We start from the raw sequence: 10,017 nt of genomic DNA, 5'->3' as shown, positions 1-10,017 counted from the left end.
GTCTTTAATCCATTTTGAGTTGATTTTTGTATATGGTGTAAGGGAGTGTTCTAGCTTCATTGTTTTACATGCTGCTGTCCAGTTTTCCCAACACCATTTGCTGAAGAGACTGTCTTTATTCCAATGTATATTCTTGCCTCCTTTGTCAAAGATGAGTTGACCAAAAGTTTGTGGGTTCATTTCTGGGCTCTCTATTCTGTTCCATTGGTCTATATGTCTGTTTTGGTACCAATACCATGCTGTCTTGATGACTGTAGCTCTATAGTATTGTCTGAAGTCTGGGATGTAGACAGTTGATCTTGCAGCTAAGCCTTGAGGAGGAGAGGGTCGTGTGCTCTGAAGCAGTTGAAAGCCTTTTTTCCTGTCCCTCACAGCTGGAGTTGACTCAGTGTTTCCTTTCCTTTCCCACTGGAGACCCTCGTGCACCTGCTGGGTTCAGGAAAAGATGGTCTCCAGAGAGCGGCTGAGGGGCTGCGTGGCTTAAAGTTGGTGATGAGGTTCCTAGACCTCTTGGGGCATCTGCCTGTGTCTGCTGGGGCCTGAGTGAGGTCTGGGGGACAGATATGCCCCTGACCCTGTGGTGGCCACTGCCACTGCAGTAGAAGACAGTGCAGCCTCTCCCCCTCACTGGCTCCCAGTGAGGGCAGGGAAGGGAGGTGTTGCTTGCGTAAAGCCAGCTCAGAGGGTGAGCAAGGGACTGGCCAAAAGGGCTGCCTGCTGATTATTTTTTTCTGTGCTGCTGGAATAAAAGCAATTTCCCTGCCCTGTGCCAGAGCACAGCAGTGTTGACAGCTGAGAATTTAAGTGTGAATCCTTTGAAGGCAGCAAAACACCGTGTCAGAAAGAGTCCCACCTTCTTTTCAAGGTCATTTATGTAGCATCCTTGAAGTGTGTCCTCTCACACTGCTTCACCTTTTTACATCAGAGGTTCCCAGCCCTGGCCACACATTTGAATCACCCAGAGAGCTGGTAAATCATTTGGATGCCTGTTCACCGTCTCACACTAATTAAATCAGTGTCTGATGGTGGGTCAGCCTGGGTAGTTTCTTCAGCCAATTTTAGTGTGCAGCCAGGGTTAAGACTATTAGGCTTTCTTTCTTTCTTTTGTTTTTTTTTTAAATCATTCTCACAAGATTCCTTCTCTCTAGGTCAGTACTTCTTATACTTGAGTGCATGTCAGAATCCCCTAGAGGGCTTCTTAAGACAGGTTGCTGGGCACCATCCCCAGAGTTTCTAATTCAGCAGGACTGGGATGAGGCCAGAGAATTTGCTTATCTAGCAAGCTCCCAGGTGATGCTGGTGATACTGGTCACTGGCCCACACTTTGAGAGCCACTGCTGTATGGCTACAGGAACTGATGGCTTTCTGCACTAAGAACTTCTCTGACACTGTCCCTGTCCACGCTCTTCATTGCTATTACATTTTCCTCTCGTTTCTTGCTCTTTTGTAATGATAAACCCTTTCCTTTTGATTTTAATTCATCCATCCATCCATCCATCTATATCTATAGACAGTTTCCAGGCACCTGATACATGCCGGGGGCAGTCTTCCTGTGTCTTTCTTCCATTAAGCCTCTTTTCAATCTGAACACCATTGGCAATAGCTGCTTTGCTGCCTCTATTACTATTCTTGGTTTAGCCTTTGCCCTTGGAGGTTGATTTTGACATTGGCATGCATTCAATTTGGCACTCATAGTTACCTACTGAGTTTAGGATTTTCTCATTTATTCGGAGGCGTTTTTGGTTTATACAGCTCTTTGCACTCAGGGGCTGTACATGTGGGAAAAGGTAGACACCAAATGATGGTCTGTAGTCAACCAACAATGCTGGGGCAGGGAAAACCTTTCTAAAACATACATTAGGTCTCCCTTCCAGATCCTTTGCTCTTAGACATGGAAAGGTAGATGAGGGTACCTGAGAGTGGAAGCACTTGTTCTAATTGGTGATCCTCTGATTTCTCTGTTCACCGACTTTTGTGGGTTAGGGATCCACTTAGTGGAAGAGTTCTACTTCAGTGTTGATTTTTCATGACTATATTCATTTTCTATTCTGCGTAACAAATTGCCACAAACTTAGAGGCTTAGAACAGATGTCATTTATTATCTTAAGAAGTCTGGGCACATATTAGCAGAGTTCTTTGCTCTGGGTCTTATAAGCCTGAAATCAAGATGGTAACCAGGCTGAGTTCTTATCTGGAGGCTCCACTAGGGAAGGATCCACTTCTAAGCTTGGTTGTTGGCAGAATTAATTTCCTTGAAACTGTAGAAGTTTACTTCCTCAAAGTCAGCAACAGAGAGAGAGAGTCTTCACTGTTTCAAATCTCTGACCTCTAGACCCGCTTTTAAACACATCACCTGATTAGGTCTGGCCCACCCAGGATCATCTCCCTTTTAATTACTGTAAAGTTAACTGATTAGAGACTTTGATTACTTATGTAAAATCCTCCGTCTTTGCCATATTCTGTTGGCTAGATGCAAGTCATAGGTCCTGCTTACATTTAAGGGGAGGGGATCTTTAAAAGGGTGTGGGTTATTAGGGTTCATCTTAGAATTTTGCCTACCACAATGACTATAGCAAAATGCATATCAAAAGCTGCTACACTCCGTAGGTACTCCAGAACTATAACTATGAGGCCACATCACTGCATTCAAATAAATGCCTTATGAATGAAGCTTCTTGAGCATAGTGTAGAAGGCAGTGTCTAGTCCGTGGGAAACAGTACTGCAAACCATGGAAAGTAGTTGATTTGGCAAGAGCATCATTTTTCCCTTCTGTGGTAAAACAGACTTGATTTATTTTTCTTTGCTACATTCCATTTTTATTTCTAGTGCATTTTCTAAGTAAACCAATTGTAAGTTATATTCTTGTCACCAAAGATGAAAAAAAGTAAACCATCCCTTACCCATTTACTCCAAAATACTTGGGGTCTTTAATCAGAAGTAATACAACTAGTCAGACTGAAATGCAACATAAATTACACCCCTTTGGGTATGTGTATCCAGCAGGGTGAGCTATTACACTAAAAACCAGTCCACAAATCCCAGTCAAGATGATATGCAAGAGCAACCTTACCTAAACCAACTAGAGGAGCTTTGGTGGCCCTAGAGTTTTGCTATTTTGTAGCAGCTGGTGAGTCTCTTACCATGTTCTAGAGTCAAGTGTGATCTGACCAACGTGGAGTGTGATGGGCTTTCATACTGCCGGCACTGAGGACAACGTCTTTCTTTGACTTGTCCAGGAGAAGTTATCAGGAAGGTTGAGTCAGAATCAAGTGCTGGCAGGGATAACAGAGTGGTAAGAAGGAGTTGGTGGGCAGGCAGCAAGGAGAGATATGGTGACGTGGTTGGGAACGGTTGGGCCCAATGAACTCCATCCTCAATTCAAGCTTTCCAGTGACCTACTTGAGATTTCCCGGTAGCCCAGTCTTCGAGAGACTGTTCTAAAGTGAGCAGCCTAAGCATCTTCTGTCCCAGAGAATTTCAAATTACCTCTCTCCTGGATTTAGTAGCATTTTGCTTTTATCGTGTAATTTAAACTGAGTCATGACAGCTGAAGGTCTGTTGCATCCCATACCTCAGTAATATGGGCTATGTTTAGTAATGTTTCCCAAGAGTCTCTGGACAAAATGCTCTTTCAAATGCTAGAAAAAGTAGGAAGCTCAGTAATGTAAGACGTTGTCCTGAAAGACAGGTAAAATAGATTCTGATCCTTAGGTAAAGAGATATACTTTCAGTGAAACCCTATCAAAGGACATCCGAGTCTTAGGACTAGATATGGTTTACCTTAAGAAAGCTTAATAGAACCTTCACTCTAATGATTATTTATTAATGTTATCAAAGAATCCTTTGTTGTTCAAAAGAATTCATTCAAGGGTTCCTTTAAATAGTGCCTTTAAATGTTTATTTATAAACTATCAACTACTTGACAGAGAAGCAGGGAAACTTGAACTGTTGGGAGCCACTGCCAGTTGAAGATTAATCCAAAATGTAGATAAAGCCACTCTCCGATTATAATGCAAGTCAATGAGAAAATATAATTGAATTTATAAAAATTTAATCACCACAGAACTCTTCAGGAGCATAGCTTTTGCAAGAAAGGAGGTACACCTGTGGAGTGTCTCTGTCTAGCGGGTCTGCAGATCCTTCTAAAAGGCATCGTCCCACCAATCTCAGCCCACGCAGATCTCAGGAGCTTTGCTTGCATTTTCCAATACTTCTCTGCTTTGCATTTTGCTTTTCTCAGAGCACCTGGCAGATCGCCTGGGTCACAACAGGCTCCCTTGTAGGTATTTGCTGATTTGATGTACGACGTTCCTTCAGCAGTAGGCCAAGATATGGACATCATGCATATGGTTTGTGTAGGGTTGTGAGAAGTCCTGCTATGATTTGCAAAGTTGTTTTCGAAGCGATGATCAGGATTTACACCTCTGGGCTAAGGAAACCTAAACATCGACCTGAACTTAATAAATTCAAAGTTCTCCTCTCAAGGCCAGTTCCCACAGAACTTCAACCCAAGCGAAGTAGAAAGGAAGACAGATCCTTCTGTTTATTACGTTTTTACTCATTTATCTATGCATTTTTCCTGGAGAAACATAGACACAAAAAACTGGATGAAACATATTTAAAACTTAATGAGTTATTGTCATGTCAACACCCTTTGAATTATACCGAAGTCAAATAGAATATTGCCAGTAACTTAAGAAGCCCCAAGGCCCACCAAATGTCCTATCCCAACCTCAACCAGCTTACCTTTCTCCCTATTGGACTTTTATGATTAATTACCTTCTTCCTTTTCTTTACAGTTTTATCACCCCTAAACTACAGTTTAGTTTTGCCTGTTTTTCAAAATTATGTCTTTTAAGTCTCTTTTGATCAAAAGGTTCCCTCCTCCACCTTTGCCTTTTTCCCTGGAAATTTGTTCATTGAAGAATCTGAGTCATTTGATCTGTGAAGTTTCCCACAGTCCGTAATTTGCTGTTTGCATCCATGTGGTTTAATTTGACACGTTCCTCTGTCCTCTCTTTTTAACCTGTGGGATGGTAGTTGCATCTAGAGCAGTAGTTTTCAGTGTGGAGTGATTTTGCTCTCCCTGCATGGGGACTTTTGGCATTGTTTAGAGACATTTTTCTTTTACTTTTACAATGGGGTAGATGGTACTACTGCCATGTCCCACAATTTACAGGACAGATTCCCACAGCAAGAAGTTATCCAGCTCCAAATGCCATTAGTGCTGAGGTTGAGAAATCCCATCTGGAGATTCAGATTCAGATTCAATGTCTTTTTTTTGTGGCAAGACTGTAGGTGGTGTTAGCTTTCATCAGCAAGCACATAACATCTGGCTATCTCTATTTTTGTGATGTTAGCAACTTTTGATGCTCAGTGCCTAGATTTGTGGTTGAAAAATACCGATGTTATGTTTCTCTAATTTCTCCTTCATTTATTAATTGGACTATTTCAGTAGAAGACCCTTCCCTTCATCTCATTGACAAGTGGTGGTACAGATCATTGTAAGAAAGGCAACATAAATACTTGATCCTTTCTCTTCATTTAACAGTTTTCAAGATACTGAATTGGGTGCCTGTCATCCTCCAAAGACAACACAATTTTTGTTATTAATAATATTATTAATATATTATCTGTGCATCCTGTGCAGATGCTGACTGGTACCATGTAGGTCCTGTGGGTGTCAGTACATTATCCTCACCTTGTATTGTTTCTTGGGAACATTTTGTCACCTTGTTTGTTATAGATGTTGTCCATTGGAGTTTTGATTTTGCTGAGTTTCTCTGTCTGATTTTATGGGGGAGATTTGAGCAGAGTCAACAAAATATATCATCACCACCACTATCTTCCCAGAATACGTATGTTTATTTGTTACCATGTGATTGGGATTTAGGGACTTCTAATTTTTTTTAATTTTTATTTTTTTCTGAAATTAAAAATTTTTTTTTTATTGAGGTAACATTGATTTATAACATTATATAAGTTTCACGTGTACGATGTTATTTTAAGTCTTTGCCATATAGACAAGTAATTTACTTCTGAAAAGATTTGATTCAGTGTCATGAGAAAAAGGACAAGCTTTGGAAGTAGACTTGAGGGTCAAATCTTGACTCCTGTATTCACTAGATTGGATAAATTATTTACTCCATTTGAGTCTCACATACTGCATCATAAAGTAAGGATAATAAGATCTGCCTTATAAGGTTTAAGTGAAGGTAAAATGAGATAACATCATTTCTTTATTAATTCAACAACTATTTACTGGCTGTTCTGTATTAGGTACAGTTCTGGATCCTGGGTAAAATTCAGTGAATAGACAAAGTACTCTGTTCTCATGAAGTTTTCGTTCTGGTAGGGGTAGACAGACAAACAGATGCATATATGAAATAGGTAGCATGTCTGGTGGTGAGAGAATTGCTATGGAGAAAAATAAAACAGTGCAGGTGAAAGGGCATGCTAGAATTTTCTTGAAATTTAAATAGGGTGGTCAAGGAAGATTTAATTGAGAAGATAACATTTGAGTAAAGATCTTAAGAGGGTGAAGAAGCAAACAGTGGCCATCTGAATATAAAGCATTACAGGAAGAAGGAATAGCAAGTGCAAAGGTCCTGAGGTGGGAGGATGATTACTGTGTTTAAAGAACGGGAAGAAGGCTAATGTGATTCAAGTAGAGTGAGTGGGGAAAATAGTGGTTGCTGAAGTCAGAGAAATACCCATAGGGAGGTTACTGTAGGGTATTGGCTTTTGAAAAGGACTTTGGCTTTTATTCTGAGTGAGGTAGGAAGTCATTAGAGGGTCTTAAGCAGAAGAATGGCATGACTTGACTTTACTCTTTAAAAAGGGTCATTCTAAGATTTTTGGTTCTAGTTCTGTGAAAAATGCCATTATATTAAGTGAAGTAAGTCAGACAGAGAAAGACAAATATCATACAATATTGCTTATACATGGAGTCTAAAAAAACAGTACAAATGAACTTACTTACAAAACAGAAATAGACCAGAAATTAACACATTGTAACTGATGGTATAATAATAATAATAATAATAATAATAATAATAATAATAATAATAATAATAATAATAATAATAATAATAATAATAATAATAATAATAAAAAACAACCAAACCAGAAATAGGCTCACAGACATAGAGAGCAAACTTATGGTTATGAAAGGGAAAAGGCAGAGGAGGGATAAGTTAGGAGTTTGGGATTAATATATATATACACTATTATATATAGAATAGATAAACAACTAGGACCTACTGTGTAGCATAGGGAACTATACTCAGTGTCTTCTAATAACCTATAATGGAAAAGATGTATACACACACACACATACATGTACACATACACACTTTTCAGATTCTTACGTATGTATGTGTATATATATATATATCTGAATCACTTTGCTGTACACCTGAAACTCAAACAACATTGTAAATCAACTTATACTTGAATTAAAAAAAAGTGACATTCTCGCTGCTGTGTTGAGGATAGACTGTAGTAGAGCAGGGGCAATATCAAGGAAACTAGGCGAGAGATAATGGCAGCTTGGATTATGAAGCCGTGAAAAGTAGTCAGATGGAGAGTGATCAGATTTAGAGGCAGAGCCAAAAGGATTTACTGATGGATTGGGTATGAGAGGGCAGAGAGGAGAGGATTCAAGAATGACCTCAAGTTTTTTGGTACGAGCAATCGGATTGATGGAGCTGTTATTAACTAAGATAGGGGAGATTCTGGGGAGGTGGGTTTTCGTGGGGGTTATCAGGAATTTAATTTTGGACATGGAAAATTTGAGGTGCATATTAGATATTCAGTGGAGTTACTGAATTGGTAGTTGAACATGCTAGTCTGAAGTTCAGAAGAGAAGTCTGAGATGGAGATCATATTTGGAAGTTATCAATATGAAGATAGCAAAATAAGATTATTAAAGGATTGAGTTTAGATAGAGAAGAGATGAGGTCCTGGAACATTCCATTGTTTAGAAGTTGGGGAGATGAGAAGGAACCAGTAAAAGACATTGAAAAATTGTCACTAGTGGAATAGGAAGTAAAATCAGGAGTAGTCAACTATGTCAAATGCTATTGAGAGGACAAGAGAGATGAGTTCTGAGAATTGATCATTGAATTTAGCAATGAAAGGGCCATTTTTGACCTTGACAAGAATTCTTTCGGTGGTGTATGTGGGGTAGGGTGGGGTGGGGAGCAAAGCCTGATTGGAGTAGATTCAAGAAGAGAAATGGAAACAGGTAGAATTTTCCTAAAGATTTTGGCTATAAAATGGAGCAGAAATGGGTGAACTGTTTTGTTTGTTTTTAGTTTAAATAAATTGAATAAAAGATACTTCAAGAATTTGAATTTGAAAACTACTTTGGGAATTTGGAAATTTCCTAATTTTGATATGAACTGTGGTTATGCAAGAGGAATGTCCTTGTTCTTCGGAAGAATATACAGAGAAAGAAAGATGTGTGAGAGAGATATGATGGTGGTGGTAATAGGACAAAACAGAATTAATGAATCTGGGTAAAGGGTATGCGAGAGTTCCTTGCTATTCTTGCAACTTTCCAATAAATTTGAAATTATATCAAGGTAAAAAGTAATAAAAAAGTATCAGGAGCATATTTCTTAAATCTGCCTATTTCTTAGCACCTTCAGCAGGATCTTAACATTACTATAAATAAATAATATCTCTTGAGTTTCCATTCTCTGCTAGACATTGTCCTAGGGTGATATATAACATCATTTCTAATCCTTCTCAGTAGGTATTCCTATTCCCATAAAATACGGAGCAGAAAAATTGGGTAATACCTGGAGGGGTATGTGGGGCCAAGAAAATTAAAAAAAATTTTTATTTTATTTACTTTATTTTTTATTTTTTGGGGGTAATTAGGTTTATTTACTTATTTATTTATTTTAAAAATGGAGATACTGAACCCAAGACCTCGTGCATGCTAAGTATGCACTCTACCACTGAGCTATATATCCTCCCCTCCAAAAAAATTTTTTTATTTTAAAGATGGGTATATTTAGATAATGTTTGAGTACTGGTGGGAATGATTTAGTAGAAAGGGGAAAATTGATGATGCCCAGAGGGGAGAAATGCAGGAAAGATGTTTTCGGTTAAGCAAGAGGGATGGAACCTCGTGTGCAAATGGAGGGCTTGGCTTTTGATGAGAGCAAGGGACAGCTCATCCGTTGTTTCAGAAGAGAAGGTAGAACATACAGAGGTGGGTGGGTAGAAGGTGTGGTGAGAACCTGTGGGAATTCTCTTGTTTCTGTATTTTCCCTGAAACTGGAAACATGACCATTAGTTGAGAGTAAGTAAGGAGAAAGAGACATTGAGATTTGAAGAGAGAGGAGAAGGTATGAAATTGTAGTCTCATGGGAAAGTGAATGGATGAAGGAAATGTAGTGGGATGGCCAGTGTTACTAAGGACCTGCTTGAGGTAATATTGGATTTCGAAACAGACAATCACTATGGTTTTTTCCTCTGGCAACATTTAGGTTATATGGATACAGGTCTGGAGTCAGCAGAGATCTGGATGTAACAGAGTGTAGGGTTTTGCTAGGTAATTATGATGAAGAGAGAAAAGAAGAATGAAATTGACAGTGAATGCAAGGGAGTGATAATTGACCATGGAGTTTATGGTGGGTAAATAGGAAAGTTGAGGACCCGGTGGGGAGGTGAGGGACAGTGAAAGGGTGGTAGGACCAATGGATTGGATATATCAAGGGGTAGAGGGCTTTTTGGGAGACTAGATACTGGAAGGAGTAAGCCAGAAAAATAGGAAGTGATGTTTGGGGACTAGAATGATTGAAATTAAGACAATGGAGAGGTGTTGTTATTAGTAATGACAAAAATCTTGGCTCTGGCCATGGAAATGGGTTGTTGAGGTAAGGCTCAATGTGTGACACAGAGTAGGCTGTCGCTAAATGTTTAGTCCATCTCCTATTCCTTTACTGCTCATTTGATTAGAGGACCATGAATCTGGGGTATGACTAAGCAATGAATTCTCT

This window comes from Camelus ferus, chromosome X, assembly GCF_009834535.1.
Source record: "Camelus ferus isolate YT-003-E chromosome X, BCGSAC_Cfer_1.0, whole genome shotgun sequence".
NCBI lineage: Eukaryota > Metazoa > Chordata > Mammalia > Artiodactyla > Camelidae > Camelus > Camelus ferus.
The sequence above is the reverse complement of the archived record's forward strand: the minus strand, read 5'-3'. Positions refer to the sequence as shown.